The sequence below is a fragment of the Phalacrocorax carbo genome, chromosome 19 (assembly GCF_963921805.1).
Source record: "Phalacrocorax carbo chromosome 19, bPhaCar2.1, whole genome shotgun sequence".
Taxonomy (NCBI): domain Eukaryota; kingdom Metazoa; phylum Chordata; class Aves; order Suliformes; family Phalacrocoracidae; genus Phalacrocorax; species Phalacrocorax carbo.
This window is the reverse complement of record NC_087531.1, coordinates 1,744,350-1,763,191: the sequence shown is the minus strand read 5'-3', so window position 1 is coordinate 1,763,191 and position 18,842 is coordinate 1,744,350. Positions and strand designations below refer to the sequence as shown.

The window sequence follows — 18,842 nt, the reverse complement described above, 5'->3', positions numbered from 1 at the left end:
TACTGGGAATTGCTCAAATACGTCTGTGGAGTTCGTCAGGCTGCAACTACAAACCCGTTTACCTTGTGAAAGACATTCCCTACACGCTCTGAAACCCTTAGTTTGCAGGGCCTGAACTGTAAAAACAAATCCTTCCTGAATCAGGCTTTTCTGTGTCCAGTTTGCCAGCTGGTAAACACTGACTGGGGGTTTGTTAAAATCTGATTAATAATGATGTATTATTAATAGTGACAACCTGGAGTCCTTAACAACCACCTCCTGCAATTTCCAACACACTTTGGTGGCTAAAGACAAATCCTACTTGAAAATCCTTTTGAACCCTTTCAGTTTTAAGTTTGATAACCAGAATATTCACAACTGGGCCGAGCTGCACAATGTGGCTTTCGGAATCCAAATCTTCGGTACAGTTCCTGAAAACAGCACTGCAGCCCCGTGCAGAGGCGTGTGTCAGAGGGAGAGAGCAGAGTTTTAATCGTGGCTGCTACAGTACTGTGCTTTTGGATCTGCTGCTTAATCTTGAGAAAGGAACCATTTCAGCCCAAAGTATACTGGGCAGCCTAGCTGGTTCCTGCAAGGATAACAGCCGGTTTTCTAGAAAATGGGGTAACTACAAATAGAGCTTTTGGGCCGTTCCGTTCCACGTTTGGTAGAAACTACCAGTAATTGAGGTCATATTTATATTTTCCCCATATGTCTGGTTTGGAGGGCAGTAACGACCAAAACGCTGTCCGCGCTGGAGGAAATATCAGACACATTTTAATTGTAAGAATACTTCCTAATAACGGGTGCGTCAGCTCTCCTCCTGCCTCCACTGTTGGGGGTTTCAGAGCATATGGACACGGATACTAGTGTGAAATAGTAATTTAAATATTTTTTAATCAGGAGTTAACAAAAAAATTATTCACAACTGGGAGGTGTTCATTATTGCACTCAGGAAGTCATTCATTCTTAAAATGACAAAGTTTAATAGCCCAGTGGTCCTGTAGCTCTCGGAGAGTGCCCCCACCCTGAAGAGCTTACGGTTAGAGGGGGCAAAATGCAGTGTGTGTGTAAGGTGAGAGAAAATTAGCAGATAAACTTAAAGTCATCTGATTGCCTTATGTGGACTGTGGCACAACCCTGAGTTTTGATGGAAAAAGGGCGATGTTAGGTGATGAGCAGTCCAGCTGATGCGCAACCGGCCACTGCTGGTTGGCAGGCTGCTTGTGAGCAGATTCTCCCGGTGCCAAGGATCCCATTGTTTCTTCTGGAAAAGGGTTCCACGCTAAAGAAGGGACTCGCAGACCAAGCCTTATCTCTTGCAAGAAGTGATAAAACCAGTGAGGCTCTTGAGGGCTCCCACTCGTCTTCTGGTGTATCGTGCTTAGAGGCTGCAGATGAGGCAGTTAAAAATAGGGTGGCAGGTCCAGATGAGGAAGATTCCTGGGACTATTCAGTGATTCCCAGATCTCACTGTAGGTGTGCACCCACCGATTTGAATTCCTGCTTCTTCCAGGACTGCTTGTGGCTGTTAAAATTTGCAGAAAGTCAAATTATACGGGAACTCTGTAGAGTTTTCTGTGACTAGTTAATTCTTCCTTTAATCAGGGTCAAGTACTGATGAGCCACGTGACAATGATCAGTAAACAAGCAAGAGGTGCTTGTTTACAGCCGTTCCCTCCAGTAATGGCTCTGTGGGTCTGACTCACTGTTCTCCGGCAAAACATTTGTGTCCGAAGCTGCAGATCACAAGGCGAGCTGAAGTGATCTGAGGCAGCCTGTGCTGGACCAGTTTTCAGGAGGGTGAGATGTTCTTTGGCAGGTCTTTTAAAGAACAGCACTGCTGGGTGAACTTTGTTCTCTCCCACTTCCGAGCAAAATCGATAGTCCATGAAGTGCTTGTTGAATTGGAGCAAAGCTCCTCATATACCCTTTTCCAACCATAAAAGTGCTTATCAGAGATGGGGTCCGATAGTATCACGCCAAAGGCTCCATCTTGGGCTGAGCAGTATTTGCACAGGTCTGCTGCTTTCCCCATTTCCTCAATAACTTACTGATCTTTAATTTCTTTCAGTTCCAGAAAGATTCATTTCCATTTCTAGTTAGGGTCATTCACCTCACTGCTCGGATCCTAGAATTCTGACCGTTTCCAATCTCGCGTCCTGCTTTGCTGCAGAAAACGTTTCACATCGAAGCGTTAACTCCCAGCAGGTGGGGGACAGGCAAACGGACCCGGCGGTACAGGTTATGTAGCAGCCCTGAAGGGTCTCAGGTTCTTCGTGCCAAAAAGCCCCAGTTTACCAGCTCATCCTATTCCTGAGCTACTTCACAGAAATTCTGTCTCGGGCAGATGGTGGTAGCTGCAACTTGAACTTGCATGAAAATAGTTTCACCAGAAAAAGGACCATCTCTTGGTCTCAAATCTGTGGAATTCCTTTCATTCTTAGCATAAGCCATCTTAAAATTGTAGTCTTAAGATTTTGAGCACTATTGCAGCATGCTTGGAGTTTTATCCTTCTTTTTTTCCTTTAACTATTTAAGGATGTGGTCTGTTAATTTCAAACTTCTAGCCAGCAATGTGAAAGATAAAAAAAACAACCCACCATCCTTTACAAGGTGCTGGGGTTTGCTTTTTTTAAAAAAAAAATAAAGGATTGCAGCCTGTCTTGTCCTAGAGTCAGACTGCAGGTCAACACACACCCGGCAGTAGCCTCTAGTTTATTTTCTGAACAGTGGAAATGAGGTGAACAGCACAGATACCGGCACCGATCTGAAGCAGCTTGCAGAAGTATCAGTGCTCCTGACGTCTTGGTCCTCTAGACCATCGCGCGACGTCAGAGCCGTGTTCTCTGCCTTTCCTACACCACGTATCGGCTATTGAGCTCACAAACTCGTTCAGCCTGTTCCGGATGCCAATATTAGCATGTTCCCATGCTTCTTGCATCTGCTGGCGGTTGCAGGAAGATGACCAAGTCTAACAGATCTGGCTTGAGCTTTACTCCTTCTTTGACCTACATTCGCTAAAAGGCTTAATCTCATTTTTCATTCTTCCTTTAGGGACCCCTGTGAATTTGGCCTGAAATGTCGGGGTTTTCTCTCACATCCCGCTACCAAATCCTTCTAGTTTCACAACAGAATTAACGTTGTAGCGTATGCTATATTAAGTGGTATTTTTATGAAAAGTGTAGATAGTGTAGTATTAAAACCTACAGGAAGGATGGAGTATTTGCTCCGTATTATCTATGGACTTCGCATTTGGAATGCAGGAAATACCTTTGGAAGAACAACTTAATAGTTGGACTTTGTGGCTCCAGTAAAATTTTGCTTCTGTGACGAGACGTTCTGCTTGAAAGTAGAATCTAGGCTACGTAACATCAGTTTTGGTTATCAGAACGAATATTTACACAGTTTTCTGGGTTTATGCCACATTCTTGAATGAAAATCATGGGAAAGTAAGCGTTCAAGGCAATTTGCCAGGTTGGATCTTTGTAATACCTCTTTATAAAAAGTGAGAAGACGGATAGAAGCGAAGCGCGCGAGCGGTGCGTGCGGCTGGGCGGGCGGACGGGGACGGCCTCCCTCCGGAGCACCCATGCAGAGCCAGTCCAGGCACGGGGAGTGCCTGGAGCCGGCGCAGCCGATGCCCTCCTCTGAGCAGTGTCACCTTCGGGACACACCCAAGACGTGCCAGCTCCAGTTGAGACAGCCAGCTGAATTCCGGCTTTCCCTCTCCGTTTGACCGTGCACGCACAGTGCGCTGTGCTTAATTGAGTAGCTTTAATCAAGGCTGGGGTGAGAAATGGTGAGGTAACGCTGTTCTGGTATTGTTTTATTGGGCATCCTCCGATTCGTAATGAGGGAAAGGTTTGCACAGAATAGCTGTTTGCTTACATAAATGGCTTCTCTAATTTTGAAGTATTGGATTTTAATTTAAATGCAGTGTTTAATTTAGATTAAAATCCAATAATGTTAATAATATAACATTGTCTGTTTTAATAAAGGTGTAATATGGCGATGCGTAGCGCCCAAGTATTTCGTCAGAAGGTGTAGAGTCCCAAAAAGGAGTAGACTGAGATGAAAAGTGCCCCAACCCCTGGCTGGGAAGCTCTCGGGTGCTGTTTTAAATAGGAGAGGGGGCTGCTCTAGTCATGTTCTAGCAACCCTCTCTTACTGGGAAATACTCTCTACCTGGCAGAGGTGTTTATATATTAAAACAGGGATAAGATACCATTTATTAATGACTGTCCCAGGTGTCTGGTTTGCCTTGTTTGGACCTAAGTAGTGTCAGTTCTATTTTTTTCCAAACACAAGGTTAACATACCTACAGAATTCCTCCCCAGATCCCAACTCTTTCCAAGTCTGGCAGATAGGGGTAGATTCATTAAATTAGCTTTTTTCCTTCATTTGTTGCAGTTTCATAGAACTTTCCTCCTGAAAGCAGCTTAGGACTAGTTTCACTTCAGCCGTTTACATAAACATGTTACAAACAAATTACTTCACGGTCCGTATGTATTTCTAGGAATATACAAGTCTGCGGGATCAGTGTTTCTCTTGCTGATAGAGCCACGGACTCGCCGCACTTGTCATTGAAATACCATCAGCTTGTGTCTCTCTGAAGTAATTCCAACACTGATGCACCTTCCAGGTGACCGAATTAATATCATTCCCGCTTGATGCTACGCCTGTACCGTCCCCCGGCAACATCTTGTCACTAAAATTTGAACTTTGTCCCCAAAGAGAAGCCAGTCTTTGTTAAAAAATGAAAAGAGAAGATCGGTAGCTGGTCTTAAACCACACACAATTCTAAAGTATTTACTAAATAATCACTTACTTGGATGTTTTCAGTAAGCTGGTAAAAGAAAAAGCATAGAAAAAGCATTCTCTTCAGCCTGCGGTAGCATTTCGGTGCATCACACTCGGAGGACTGTAGACGAGCGGTTTGGTTGTCTCGGCTGACGGTCACCTCACCTCTAACAGCTAAAACTGAATTTTCCCTGCTTGTGGTGAGGGGGACCGGGGGGAAGTTTGCCGCTTGGACCCGCTGCTGGGTTCCAAAAGGCACCCACAGCCTTTTGATGAGGGGTTGTCCGTCACTTTTAATGTAAAAAAAATCTTGGTGAGACTCTGGATGATGCAGTGATGGGGGGGGGGCCAAAGTAATGGTGCAGAGGAGTGAGCTGGCCCTGGCGGGAATCCTTTGTGCTTGAATACGGGGTGTAATATGGAGATGTGACCCACAGCGACGCAGAAGAAGGTCCCCGCCTTTCACAGGGCCTATACATTAACTTCTAGCCTCAGAATTCAGCCATCAAAATCTGAAAAGACTCCCCATCTCTAATTATTCTGCTTGTAAATCTCATTTTTCAACAAGTATCGCCTTGGAAACGTGTTGGCGGGGAGCATTTGCACACCGGGTCTGGCAGGGTGTTGCTTTGGGGTGACTTTATTCCCTAACTCCGTGTGACATCCTGCCCGTTTTTAACTTCGTGCTTCAGCTAGGTTGTAGGAAACGTGTCCGAAACACGACTGCGGAGCCAGGCACTTCTCCCTTTTAGGGAGGAAGGAGAAGAGTAAGGTCTGGTCTGTAGCCCTATGGAAAATTATTAACCTGGGACTGACTTAGTGGGTGTAGCAAAGATGTAGTCAGGCTGGAGATGTGGGAGCCAACAGACCACATCAAAAAAATAACCTGTCTATAGAAATATGGGCAACTGGCAATCATAAGGCTCGTTGGCTTTAGTCCGTTACAGAAAATCTAGAAGAATTTGGATCTTTTGGTAACTGGCAAAGGTTATTCATGCCCCCCCACCCCCAGGCAAAGCTGCACAGGGATTACAGCGGTGAGAATGCTTAACAGGCCCCGGAACAGGAGGGAGAGGACGGCATTCAGTGAGCTGCCTCTGCTGAGGGACGGGAGAAAACTGGAGTTAGTTGGAAAACCACACCAGAGATCCGCAAGTGTGTTCTGTTAAAGGCATCGGTAATAAAAAACCCTAGTTTGGAATTTCTTCAGCTGTTAATTGGGTCTAAAATAATTTACTTGCTGGACTTAAGATTTGGTAAGCACGGCTTCAGAAAGCCCGTGTGTAGTTTGCTGTAAGTGGGTGGGCAGGAGGAGAGCAGGACTGCTCCACAGACGCTGCTTTCCCCCCGTGCCGTCCCGCAGCAGCACGCGTAGCTCTGCCTTCGGAGCCGGGGATGTGCTGGGATCGCATCGCTGCCTCCTGCCCCACGTTTGGTCCGTGTCTCGGGAGTCGTGCTCCTCGTGCGTGCCACGGCTAAGAGTTGGGTCTCTGGGTGTTCAGAGGTATTATTTTTAGGCTGCTTTTTGCTACTTGCTGACCTGCTGCGAGCTGCCAGCAGCAGCACGACGAGCTACTCCGAGGCTCTTGAGTATAAGGCGATAGCTATTTTCAAGTGTTGGCTGCTTAGAGCGTCTCTCTCCTGTATCTGTGGAGCTCAGATCGTCTCTATCAGGCTTTACCGTCTCTAAGACAGGTTTCAGAGGCGAGCCCGCGCCTCCCCGCCGCCCGTCCGACCTCGGTAGCAAGGCCTCCGAGCATCGGTAGCAGCGCCTGGCACACGCAGCCTGCCCCGGCCTCGCTCCGCAGCTGCGGTGCTGCCCTTTGCTCCTCCAGCGGGCCGGAGCGGCCGAGCCGCGGGAGCAGCGCGCTGCTATCCGCTTCCTTCATCAGCGTCTGCAGACGCTGAGCGTCCTGAGGAAGGGGGAAAAGAAAAGATAAACGGCTCCGAGAACAATCCGTATCAGCGGAGGTTCTGCCGGCGGGGAGGACCGCAGCGCCTCCGGCAGCTCCCCTCCGCCCGGCCCGGGGAACAATGCCCGCCCGGCCCGGGGCACGGAGGCCGCGGAGGGGCCGCTGCTGCTACTGGTAGTGCTGCTGGTACTGGTAGTGCTGCTGGTAGTGCTGCTGCTGCTCCACGTGGCCCCGGGCGCCGCAGCGGGGCCCGCGCACCCCGCGGCGGCGCCCCCCGCCCGCGCCGCAGCCAATCCCCGCCCGCCTGCCATGTGCCGCGACCCCTCCGGCCAATGGTGCCCCGGGTCACAGACCTGCTCCACCATTGCCCGGAAGCGGCGCCGGGCCCTTGCGCGGCGCGGTGCGGCCGCTGCTGCCTCCGCCGCCGCCGCCGCCGCCGCCGCTGCGCCGCAGGACGGGCCGCCCTGTGTTTCGGGGAGCGCTTCGCGCATGCTCCGCCGAGTGACGCCGCGACTCCATGTGTGAGAAGCGCATTATTTGGCAAAGGGGAGCCGCGGCGGAGAGAGGATTAACCGGGGGATTCCTGGCGGTGCGGAGAAGGGGGCGGCGAGGAGCGAGGGGAAGACGAGCCGGCAGCTGGGGAGCGGCACCGGCGGCGTCCGGATGCGCGGGGACCGGCGGGGAGGTGCCGCGGCGTGCGAGTTCCCAGGTTAAAAGTTCTCGTTGGGTTTATTGTCTTGGGGGAGGGAGGGAGGGGAGAGGAGGCGGCGGCGGCAGCAGCAGAGTTATTTGTGAAAGGTAGCGCTGGAGATGCCTGTGCGCTCCCGGGGAAGTTTCGGGAGAGCCCGACCGTGCGGGGACCGCGGGCAGCTCTCGCTACCCCGGGAAAAGTGCAAAGTCCTGCCCGGCTCCAGCCGTCGGGCTGGATCGGACCGATTGACTAACGCCTGCCGGGGAGGGAGCTGGTGCCTGCGGCGGGCAGCGGGGCTCCATCCTCGCCGCTACACGAAAAGTTTGGCGGCGCGGCGCGACCCCCCGAGCCCGGGGCCGGTTCGCCGCCGGCTTTTGTTCGGCGCTGGGACGGCAGCCTGCGAGGCATTTGTTTCGGAAAGTTATTACGGGCTTTCCGCCGTGCTTGCTTCCTCTTCCTCCTCTTCCTCCTCCTCCTCCTCCTCCTCCGTCGCCGCCCGGGCCGGCGCGGGGCTGGGAGCGCCCCGCTGCCCCCCGCGCACGGCGGAGGCGGCGGGACCGGCCCCGGGGGGCCCGCGGCGGGGGCGGAGGGGCCGCCCCGGGCAGCCCCCGCCCTGGGCAGCCCCCGCCGTGGCACTGCCCCGGCTGGCGGCCAGCCTGCGGCCCGTGTCACAATAAGAGTCCCCGCCCGCCCTCCCGCCCTTCCCGCGGCTCAAGGTGCACCGGGCTGCGCCCCGCGACCCCCCGCCACGCTGAGGGGAGGGGACACACGGACCGCCACCGCCTCCCCGGGCGACCTGTCGGTAACGGGGTTACGGGCTGGGGCTGCGGGCGAAGGTCTCGCCGGGTGCCCTCCTCCCGTGCCCTGGCTTCTCCATTACTGCACGTTCCCGGCGCCTGCGGGAGGGGCCGGGCAGGATCGGGCCCCGGTCGGGATAGTCCTCTGGAAGTGGCGCTGCCCAAGCGCACGCACGCGTCGAGTGTCCGGGAATCGCTGCTCTCGGTCGGGCTTGGTGACCGAAAGCTGTCTGGCATCGGTGACTGCTCTTGAACGACAAAACTGGGGGAGCCCGTAAGTCAGGATGCACGTACTTACTTCTCTAAAGCATCTGCTTACTTTGTTTTTTATTATCTTAGTTTACACTCCCTATATGTCTTAGCTTTTGCTTTCACTTGTGTTCTTTTCTGGCTGCCCCACGCTCTTCTATTTTTGCACTTTGTGAGGTAAACCCTCTCCCCTGGACAGAGGCGGCTAAGCTGATGGGTACAGCAGCAACTGTCACAGAGCACCGATTTGCGGGCACAGCCCTAATGCTCATTTCCAGCTTCTTTTGCAGGTGTTTGACTTTCATGTTTCCCCCTTGCTTGCCCGCCTGTGAGTGCAGCTGGAAGCAGAGGTAGCAGAGCCGCTTGTAGAGACAGTTACACAGGAAGTGAAACGAAGAGGGGCCTTTGGGAATAAGAGACATGCCAGTAGGCTGGAAGCTGCCATACATCGGCAGGAGAAGAGAACGAAACCGTGCATTTCTTCCAGACAAACTATTGACCAGTGTCTCAAGTGGAAGGAGGCGTCCGGGGGAAGAAGCAGGACTGTAAGAGACATGCTGTTAGAATGAGGTGGTAGGGGACCAGAAGCAGGAGAGGGCAGAAGAAAGTAAGAAATAAAGGGATGTGTAGCACGTGGAAAGCTTTTTGTGTAAGTGAACTATGCTGTGGTCTCCGGGGCGCTGCACTGCCGTGCACATGTGCTCTGCGGGCCTGGCTCTGGCAACAAATGGTCGCTCCCACCAAATCCTGGGATGGTGCCTTGGGATGTGGCAGCAATGCCATGCTGATGCCTACTGGTATTTGGGTCGTGGGGAGGCCAACAGCAGCCCCCCCCCCCCCCCCCCCCAGGCGCTATACGTGGGGACCGTGCTGTACAGGGCGGGGAGAGCCGTCCATCAGGCAGGGACGTTGCCCCCAAGTGCTGCCTCACAGCCATCCGCGACTGTGACGTGTATGGAACGGCGTATTCCTGTACATCACGCTTCATTACTCGCTGCTGGCATAGCCTTCGGTGTGTCTGGATTGTCAAGCTCTGGACAAAAAAAGGGGTGTGATATCCTGGAGGCAGCGAGGATCTGTGGTTAAGTATCCCAGATAGGATCACAAATACGCTGGTTTCAGGGCTGGGAACTGTTTTGTCTGTTTTTTCTTCCCCTATCTGATTTTGAAAATAGGGAGGGCTGCGCAGCTTGGCATGTGACATTGAGGCTGTAAAAGCTCACCCCTTTTTGCATCATGTGTGGGTGAGCAACAGGCTGATGCTCTTCTATCTTTTACTTGGAAAAAGAGTGAATATGTTAGCAGTTAGCTTGCTCCGGTTGAACTTTGTGTGAGCGCAGAAAGGACCGAGTTCTGTGCTTGGAGTAAAGACCACCTTGTTGAGTCTCACTGGAAGAGAGGGAGAGTTGGATCTCTGTGGTCACCTGGTATCCAGCTGTGGAGCAGAATGGAGACAGCCCTGTGTATTTCTCTTTCCTCAGAGGTGGACGGGCAGAGGAGTAGCTAATACCATCCCTAACAGCATTACATAGTCATGAGGTTACATCAATGGGTGATGATGCAACTCTGCTGGCAGATGATGCAGTGTCAGTATGCTAATACTGTAACTTAATATAGCTGCGTTACGGCTTTTTTGTAGTAATTACAGGCCGGTAGTTGCATGTGGAGCTGTTTAAAATCATTGGTTCAAATTCAGATGGTGCTGGTGTATTGTGTGATGTTTGTGAAGCTTAATGCAAGGCAAGACGAGGGATTTGGGTTGCTTTTTCGGCCAGGCAGCAGCATGCGTGCATAGGTACGGTGTTCGGCCCTTTTAGGGAACTCTGCACAGCCTCGGGTTTGAACTGGAATTATCCCTTTGCTGTCAAAGGAACTATAACTGTGGAAGGAACTCTGGGCTTACTGTCTTATGGTCTTACACTTCTATTTCTGGGTGCGCTCTCCGTTAGCCCTACCCATCCATATGGGCTATAAGCATTCTTACTTTCTTACTGAATCACTTCTGCTACGCCCCTTTGGGAGGGGAAGAAGAAGGAAGGATGCTTGGGATAAAGGAAGTCAGCTTCTGACATCTTTTGGATAGTGGCAGAAGTATTTTAAAAATTCAGTCTAAAATTCATTCAGTTGTGGTGAGGCCACATTTGAGACTGTCTTGCGTTTTCAGTGGCACCTCTTGAAATGGTGTCCATGTTGTGAAGTCCCTGGCCAGCTGCCAACTGACCGAAAGTCACGGTATCTGGCGCAAGAAATTGGGAAGGACAGAACTGACAAGGTGCTGTAGTGGTCAGCAAGGCTTTCTGCTTTGATGGAGCACTCGCTCTTTGTGTAACTTCTGAGTGGAAAATGCTGGTTTGCTGACTAAATTTAGCATGTTTTCATTGAGCATGTTTTGAACCACAAACTTCTACGTGCAATATCTAGATGATACTTGCTGATAGTAGGTATTAGAGTGTACTTGGGCATTTAAAAATTCAAATATTTGGGCATCAGAGCTTACTTTTTTGATACTTAATATGCACATATGAAACTGGAGCTCTTCCCCAGGCTTTAGTACTTTGGTTTCTTACTGCCTTACTCTGAGGGGAGTAGTTGTGTGCTGCCTTTGCTTGTGTTTCACAAAGCACTGTGTTTCCCCTTGATGCCTCTTGTGAGGTAGAAAGTTGTGTGCTCCGTGCAGAGCTGCTGTGTGTGATGTGTACCTGAGGGGTGTAAAAGCCTGTACCCGCACAGGTAAGTCACAGCAAAAAAAGCTGGAAAGAAAACATGCAGTGCGTGTGTTCCCCTTTTGAATTAAAATACACATGCTGAGCTCTTGTTACGAAATAAAAGGAAAAATGAACTGTGATGTGGAGGGTTTTTTTTGTTCTTCCTCTTAGAGTGACCAGCATTTCAGCCCCATTCCGGGCACTTCTCGACTTCCAATTTATATCTTTTTCAATGATAATCTAAGTAACATAGAACTCTACGGCAGTGGCTTCCCCCCAACTCCCCCTCCAAATGTTCCTGGAGACTGTGTTATCTGAAAATATGGTAGACTTATTTTTAGACTTGGGGAAGTAACGTTTGCTTTTGTGTAATGCTACTCGTGTTTGAGGTATCACAGCATACGGTCTGTAGACCAGTATGTGAAGTGCAATGTTAGTTAGCACATTTTGTTGATTGGAGCCGGGGGGGGAATGGCATGTGAGCACTCTTTCCTCTTTTCCTGGCACTAGATAAAATAAAGGTTAAGAGAAGAACGTGCCACTGGTGGGCGAGGAAACTCCAGGACAGCTTTTCAATTCTATTCTTCCTTGAAAATCTGTCCTTGGTAGTTTCATCAGGCTGTCCCTGCTCTCCCTGGGCTACCCATGCTGCTTGGTTTAGATTTGTGCCCTTAAATCTTACGAGCTAGAGTTCAGCACCTTATCTATAGATTCTACTTACTTATGCATTCATATTATGATCGACTGGTGTAAAGACTTGCTGGGGATCCTCCCCCTTTTTTCTTTTTTCTTCTTTTTTTTTTTCTTTTTAGGCTTTTCTAGCCTTCTTCCCCTTCCTCTTGTCTCTGCATTTCTGTGGCACCCCTTCATCTGGGGAATTGGACATCTGTTGAATATGTTGACCCTCATGCAGTTAGTGCTTCCTGCCTTATTTCTTATGCACTACCTGGAATTTCTGAAGTTATTGATTTCTTGGTAATATTTTCTACCCGCTTAGCACTGCTCAGTCTGGGTGCCCGGTGTACGACAGCGAGCCTCATTGCCCGATGAATCCTAGGTCCATTTTCAGGTGGGGAAAGGAGAGTGACTTCCCGAAGCAAGCATTATAGGACAGAGACAGAACAAAGGTTAAGTTTGATTAATACGCAGTTTCCTATGTTGGCTTTTTGCTGTTCAGCACTTCTCATCTTCCCTCCCCGACTGCTGAAGGTACTGGCGTTTCTAGCTTTCATTGCCTTTAATTGCGTTCTTTGGTATTTGACTCTTGGTGTGTCAGGTCTCGGGACTCTCCAGTGGGGCACCAGTAAACAGCTGGTGTTTACCTGCGAGCATTTGTGTGTGTGTCCATGTGACTTGTTCGGCATCACCTCGGGAGACTGTGGCTACCATGGGGCAGGAGGAATTCTCCTGTACAGCTTTCCTACCTCTTAATTACAGAGTGCCTCTTCGCTGTGCCGGGGCCTTTCAGCATGTTGTCCGCTATGCTCCTCTTTCTAGTGCGAGCGAGGCTGGTAAGCAGCATCATAACTCTTGCTCATGAGCATGGCTCACTCTCTTGGAGCAAAGAGGGCATTTGGAGGTTAAAAAAAAAAATCTGATTAGGCCATCTGGGCTGTAGGGGACAAAATTAAGTTTTAGCAAGAAAGTTTTGTCTGCTTCTGATGTGTTGACTCTGAGGAAAAAATGTCTGACTGTGTTGCTGTTTCAGTGTACTGAAATAAGGCAGAAAGTGGAAATGGCCAGCTGTAGCAATACTTTTTTCTCTCCTCCTAGTCTTCAGTATCAGTAGGGCTTGGCACAGCTCAGCATTGCAGCTGGAGTGCGGGATGGCACTGGTCGGCAGCACGTCGGGGTCTGGCCAGAGCTGTTGGATCCAGCACAGCTCGGAGGTGCGGTAGGCGGACGCCAGGTGTTTGTCCCTGTCTGGAAAATCACACTGCTCTGGACCAGCTGATGTCCTGTGTCCTGTGGTAGCTTGTTCTCACCTTTACCTTTGCTTCCCTGTCCTCCCTGGAGGAGGAGTTTTGTATTGCTTTGGGTAAGTCACTTAAACCTCTCCATGCCTTGGCTATCCAATCTGCAAAATGGTTATAAGCACATTTTACAAAGGAAGTATGCAAAATGTGGCTTCTAACAATTCCTGTTATTTTAATCTTAATCTGTTTTAGCTTCTCTCTCTGAAATGGTTTAACCCCATGTTGTTTTTTAAATGAGAATTGGTGGTAGGACTTAAGATGAGAAGGGGGGGGAAGTCGTCAGGTTTACCTCACGATCTTTAACGCCCATTTGTTGTGTTAGGAAATGCAAACATTTGAAAGATGTAGGAGAGTAAAATTTAACAGCTGGTCACAGACGCTGAAGGCCAAACAAATACAGGAAGGAGCGTCACGTGCCTGACGGGGAGCTGGCAAACCCCTAGACTGGGGGAAGTAGGGAGTTCACCCCTGACTCAGGTTCCTTAGTTCACAACGCCGTGTCTTTGTAACGATGTGCACGAGTCAGGTGAGCTTTCGAGCTCTGCAGAACCTCCTTCTGCACATTCTTGTAACTGGTGGGTCTGTCCCAGCACAGGGTTGAGTCCATGCGCCTTCATCCAAGATGCGCAGAAGCTTATGATCAGGCATGTTTATTTTGCCTTTTATTTTTAAAAAGGCTCAAATTTGGGAGGCTGTTCCTCCTCCCACCATTGTACTTCCCAGAGAGCCCTTGGGCATCGACTGGGCTCCTTGGGTCCTCCCTCTGACTTCTGGTTTGTGCACAGAACAAGCTGATCTGCTGACCCAGGCCTGATGGGGGTCCTTTCCCATTTAGAAGTCTTCTGCGGCTGGATCAGGTGCTGCTTGCGTTAAGCAGAATGTATTGAATGGTCCGTATCGTGAGAATGATCGGAGTCTTAAAGTGCTCCAGGAGTCTTGTTCAGCCGTCAGAGCTATTGCACACGCACATCTCTGAGTTTATCTCAATCTGTTCTGTTTGTATTCATTCTTATTAAATTCTGGTTTTCACCTTTTTTTTCCCCTCTGAGTTAATAGTTTCAGCTTCTGTTAATTCTCTCACTACTTTGTTTCCTTTCTTCTCTCTCCCCTTCCTCCCCCCTTTTTCTCCCCCAAAAGAAAAACAAACCAAAACAATCGGTGTTTTGCAAGAGTAAAGCAGTTTCGGTGACTGGTTTTGGGTGATGCTTCAGGTGCGGCCGTTTGGCTGCCACTTGCCTCTTCGGAGACCTTGGCAAGTTTGGTGTTCCAGATGATCTGGCGTTAAGTTAAAGCTCTGCTGGAAAGGCTTTACTCCTGCCATGTTTGGAAGAAGAGTTGGTCTCCAATTCCTTTAACAATTATGAGGTGACTAATAACTTGAGTGCAGTTTCCCTGCTAATTTGCAGGGCTCTGTAGTGAACTCTGCTGTGGCATGAAAGGGATCAGTGTGTGAGCGCTTCATCTTCTGGTTTTGGTGTCTTAATGCGTCACCTTCTGACTTGGGCTTATTCCTGTATAAACACGAATCAAACTAAATTAAAAAGTTATACCCGAATCTCTCTGGGCCTGGTAGCCCAAACTGTGTGGATTGAGGGTCGGGAGGCAGCCCACCACCCTTCCAGTCATCCCGAACAATACGTGCTTTTTGTTGCCCTCGCTCCAGCGGTATGAACGGGTGCTGGAGGGATGGGAACGGAAAAATGAAGCCTATAAAAGACCATTCCCACAAGGCATGAGATAAGCTCTGACATGAAGTAAACACCATCCTCCCCCTCTGCCCCCACTTCCAGCATCTTCAGCTGAATATAAAGGGATATTTAAAAAGTTAGGTACCTGAAGAAGTTTCTAAAACACCCAGCAGCAAGTGAGGCTGTGTGATGTTCTCTTACCTTTGTACCCCATCAGGTGAAAATAACTCATCGCTGTTGAGAGTGAGTAATGCGGGTAGTTCCGGCAGAGAGTATGGAGATAGATGTTCTGCCTCACCTGCTGGGGAGGGGTTCCGCTGACTCTCTTAATCAGAATTACTGATTTTTTAACAGTAAATGTTGTTACTCAAAGTTCTGACAAAAGTGGGCAACAACAACTTCAAAGAAGGTTAGATGGCACCTCAAAAGAGTGGGTACTTTTTCAGTCATATAGCGTGGGAGACCAGATGAACACAGAGATAGGTATGTAAGGGTGAGCTGATCTCAGGGCGGTTTATCTTTTTCCCCCCCTTCTCAGTGAAATATCCAAAATAAGTAGGAGTTTGTGACGGGGTCTTGGCATTGAAGTGCCAGATTGCTGGAGCTGAAGGAATAGAGGCTTATTTTGTAGCTTTTCAATGGGGAAAGAAAATGAAGCCTTGATTGAGTTTTCAGCTAGTCTTGAAATTGATTTTGACACGACCTGTCTCATTCACTTTGGGGTACAAACACCCAATTTCACTACCTATAAGGTCATAGGAGTTGGCATTCAAAAACGCTTTTCTCTTTTCTTTTAATTCAGTAGAATGGTTCCAGCTGAGTGATGCTGGTTAACTTGCTACTTGTTTCCTAACTCGGTCTAGATGGGGAGACTCTCATCGATGCTGGCTGCTGGAACTGCACCTCCTGCACACCAGGCAGTTACCCCAGGGCTGAGGCAGTCGCTGGCCGCAGGTTTTCTTAAGAGTTCTGTAAATGTCCAGAGTGCAGCTGGACCAAACGGAGCCCAGTTCGGTGTGGGATGCTACTGGAACAGGGCAAGCCTTGTTGCAGCAGCAAAGTCACTTTTGTGACCATTTTGTGGGGGAAATATTGCTGAAGGTGCTCAGTAGCACCTTTTCTCTTGGTTTGGTTTATGCTACAAATACCGAAGGCTTTCCACATACTAAAATGAATCAGAAAATGGAATGATTAGATTTTGTGATGATGCTGATTTACCTGTTGGTGTAAGCAGGAACAACTTCCTTGCCATAGCCTGCTAGCTATGCCCACTGTGTTCATTTGCGGAGGTAGCCATGTGATTACGAGCTTTGAAATGCTTGCAAGAATTAGAGGAAGTAAACTGAAGGCATTCATATTTAATAGGATCTTAGAAAATCCTGCCTCCAACAGAATTAGGTGCTGCAGTTGTGCACGCGTCCCTGGTGCTGCCGTACGTGCGAACACACTGAACCACCTACAGAGATTCGTACGCAGTATAAATCTAAAATTTTCTGGTTTTCATTGTAGAAGAGTGAAGTGGCATATGTGCCAATTGCAGGCACAGTGCTCGTGCTATGCTCTGTAGGATGCTCTTGGGTATGGACTTAGTTTTGCTTTCTGCTGGCTTCCTTGTTTGTTTTTAAGGCATATGAGGTGTAGTCTTTGAAAGCCAGTGCCTCGTTGCTTCGGTAGCAGAAGAACCCCTGCCTCACAGTAAGGCGTCTTGCTTTTGTTCGGTATCTGTGGAGGGTGTCCGGTGAAGCTTCGCCCCGTCTGTGTTTTCGGTGGTCTCATGAAGAGCTGGGGATGCTCTGTGGGTAGTGTCCTTCCTTTCTGGGCCATGCATGCACCAGGGAGAAGTGTGCCTTTAATGCCTCGACTAGCTCTAAATGTGACAGGAATTGATGTCTTAAGCTTTTTTAATTCAAGTTCACATTTGTAGTTGGGGGAAGAGGAAGATGACGTTTGAAACAGCTTTTCTGTACCTATTCCTGCAAACAGATGATATTGCAAGAAGACTGGCTCATGCTGTAGTGTTTTCTGAGAGGAAAGATCCCTATGCGAGGATGACATTCTCTGTAAAGAAGTAGTCCTTGTATAACTTTCAGAAGCTCAGCTTGAGGCTAATCCGGGTTGGCTACGCATAATAATTCTTATTTTCATTGAAGTTATGCTCCAAGATAGTTGGTAGCGCTTAAAGTTAAGGCTGACACTGAATTAATGTCTTGCAATTCATGAAAGGTTGCGAATATGTAGGGACCGTTACTGCTCTGTGGGCTGTGATGGCGGGATGGAACAGGAGGATCACCAAGAGAAACTTCTTGACTGCAAAATATATTAAAATCTATTGATATAACAAATACTGTTGTGGGAAAGTTTGTGAATAGTCGGGAAAGAAGCGATATTAATCAGTAACACAGAATACAAGACAGAAAGCATAGCGTTCTGGGGATGGTCTGGTATATAGCACGTATGTAGGGTATTCTGTGGCTGGAAAAACTCTAAAATTCTCTTCCGTTCTGAAGAAGGTGAACTTTTTGCTTGATATTTTAAAATAAATATCGCAAGCTTTGCGGTCGTGATCGCGCACTGCGGGAAGGCTGGGATCTGGGGGGCAGAGTTCACCTCCGCACTTGTTACCTGCAATCTTTGTTCCATTAGTTTATGTCAAAGGTATTTAGGATTCCTCTGTTTTTTCTTCTTCCTTTAGCAAAGGTATCCAGAGAGGGATGTATTAATTCCTTTTGCTAGACCAAAACCTGTTTTTAAACCCGAAGATGATGGTTTAACAAGCAGGCAGGACTTCTAAGTGATACAGGTGGCTTGGGGAGGAAAAGCACGTGAATCCTGTTGGTTAAGACCTGATGGGTGACTTATTTCTGTGAGGTGCCTGAGAATTATGATGATGAAGACTATAGAAGTAATTAAATAAGACTCATTTTAATATTGCACATGTTATTGATCCCTTAGGACGTTTAGATACACAAACTTGATAAGATTTCCTTTGCAAAATGCGGCTCGGTGTAATTGTAACACCTCTGGTTGTTTTCTACCCAAAATGCCCTCATGTTTTTGTGGAAGTTAGATGTTGTTTTACATAAAGCCACTGAAGTAACCGAGCACCTAAATTTCGTCTTGCTCATCTTGGGTATCCGCTTGCTTTCTCCTCACTCTGGGTTGAGGGACCCTTAGAGGTTTGTTACCAGCGGTTAGGCTTGCTCAAGATTAAAAGCCCCCTTCGATCCCTTGGGTGATAGTGACAACTTTTGCTTCCTTTTCCCTTCTAACTGCAACACCGGGGGCTGAACGTCAGCCCCACAGCCTTGTTTTTAATACAGACGTGGCTGTGTGCGAGCGTGGCTTGCGACGTTCGGCATGCAGTGCTCCCTTTTGATCTCAGGTGGGGGATGCACTGTGCATCCAGATCAAGTTTTGTGTGCCGAGGTTTCTGAATTAATTAATGACGGTGGCTGTGCTCGGCTTCCCCTGTAAATAGGTGTGGCTGCTGGGTCCCTGCCAAGCTGCCATTTCATTCCCTTATTTGGATTTCTGAGCGGTGTCATTCTCTACACACACCCTCAGCTAGGTTTTTAAATAATATAGTTGGGAAAAATAAACTTGCTGCTACAGAATTATTAGCTTATGGGTTATTAACCTACTCCTACAACTGAGATTAAGAACATGTTGTTAGTGGGGGATGGTATCTTGAACTCCCCCCTCAAAAAAAACTTAGAAAAGAAAGGTTACTGCTATGTTTCTAGTGGCTGATGCTGAAGCCAGGTAGGCACAAACCAAATTATTCACGAGTAATCAAGTTATCGTTATTTCAGTTGATGCCACGTTGCCCAATTAAAGTCACTGGCACTTGGTGAGCACAAACTGCCCGCAGAGCACGGCAAAGCTTCAGCGCAGCAGTTAGCATCGGCGAAGCAGATAAAAGCAAGCCCCCAAATACGGCATTTCAGAGCAAACCTGATGCATAAAAAACACATCTTATACGATGATGAAAGTAGAACAGATTTTTCCACCAGAGCTAGAAATAACAATTTGCCACCTGCT

The 18,842-nt window shown here is 48.7% G+C and overlaps 1 protein-coding gene across 7 annotated transcripts in view; it reads left to right on the top strand.

Moving 5' to 3' along the window:
* GATAD2A (GATA zinc finger domain containing 2A) overlaps positions 1 to 18,842 on the top strand; it is a 67,803-nt gene that overhangs the window by 6,846 nt on the left and 42,115 nt on the right. For 2 of the 7 annotated variants that reach the window (XM_064469418.1, XM_064469416.1), the window contains exon 1: positions 7,065 to 7,404. The exons of 2 other annotated variants lie outside the window; for them this stretch is intronic. The gene's annotated coding sequence lies outside the window, so the exon portion shown is untranslated. Of the gene's footprint in view, positions 1 to 7,064; positions 7,405 to 8,148; positions 8,458 to 18,842 lie in introns of those variants that run through there. 3 more of the 7 variants (XM_064469414.1, XM_064469420.1, XM_064469415.1) reach the window with 3 other exon arrangements.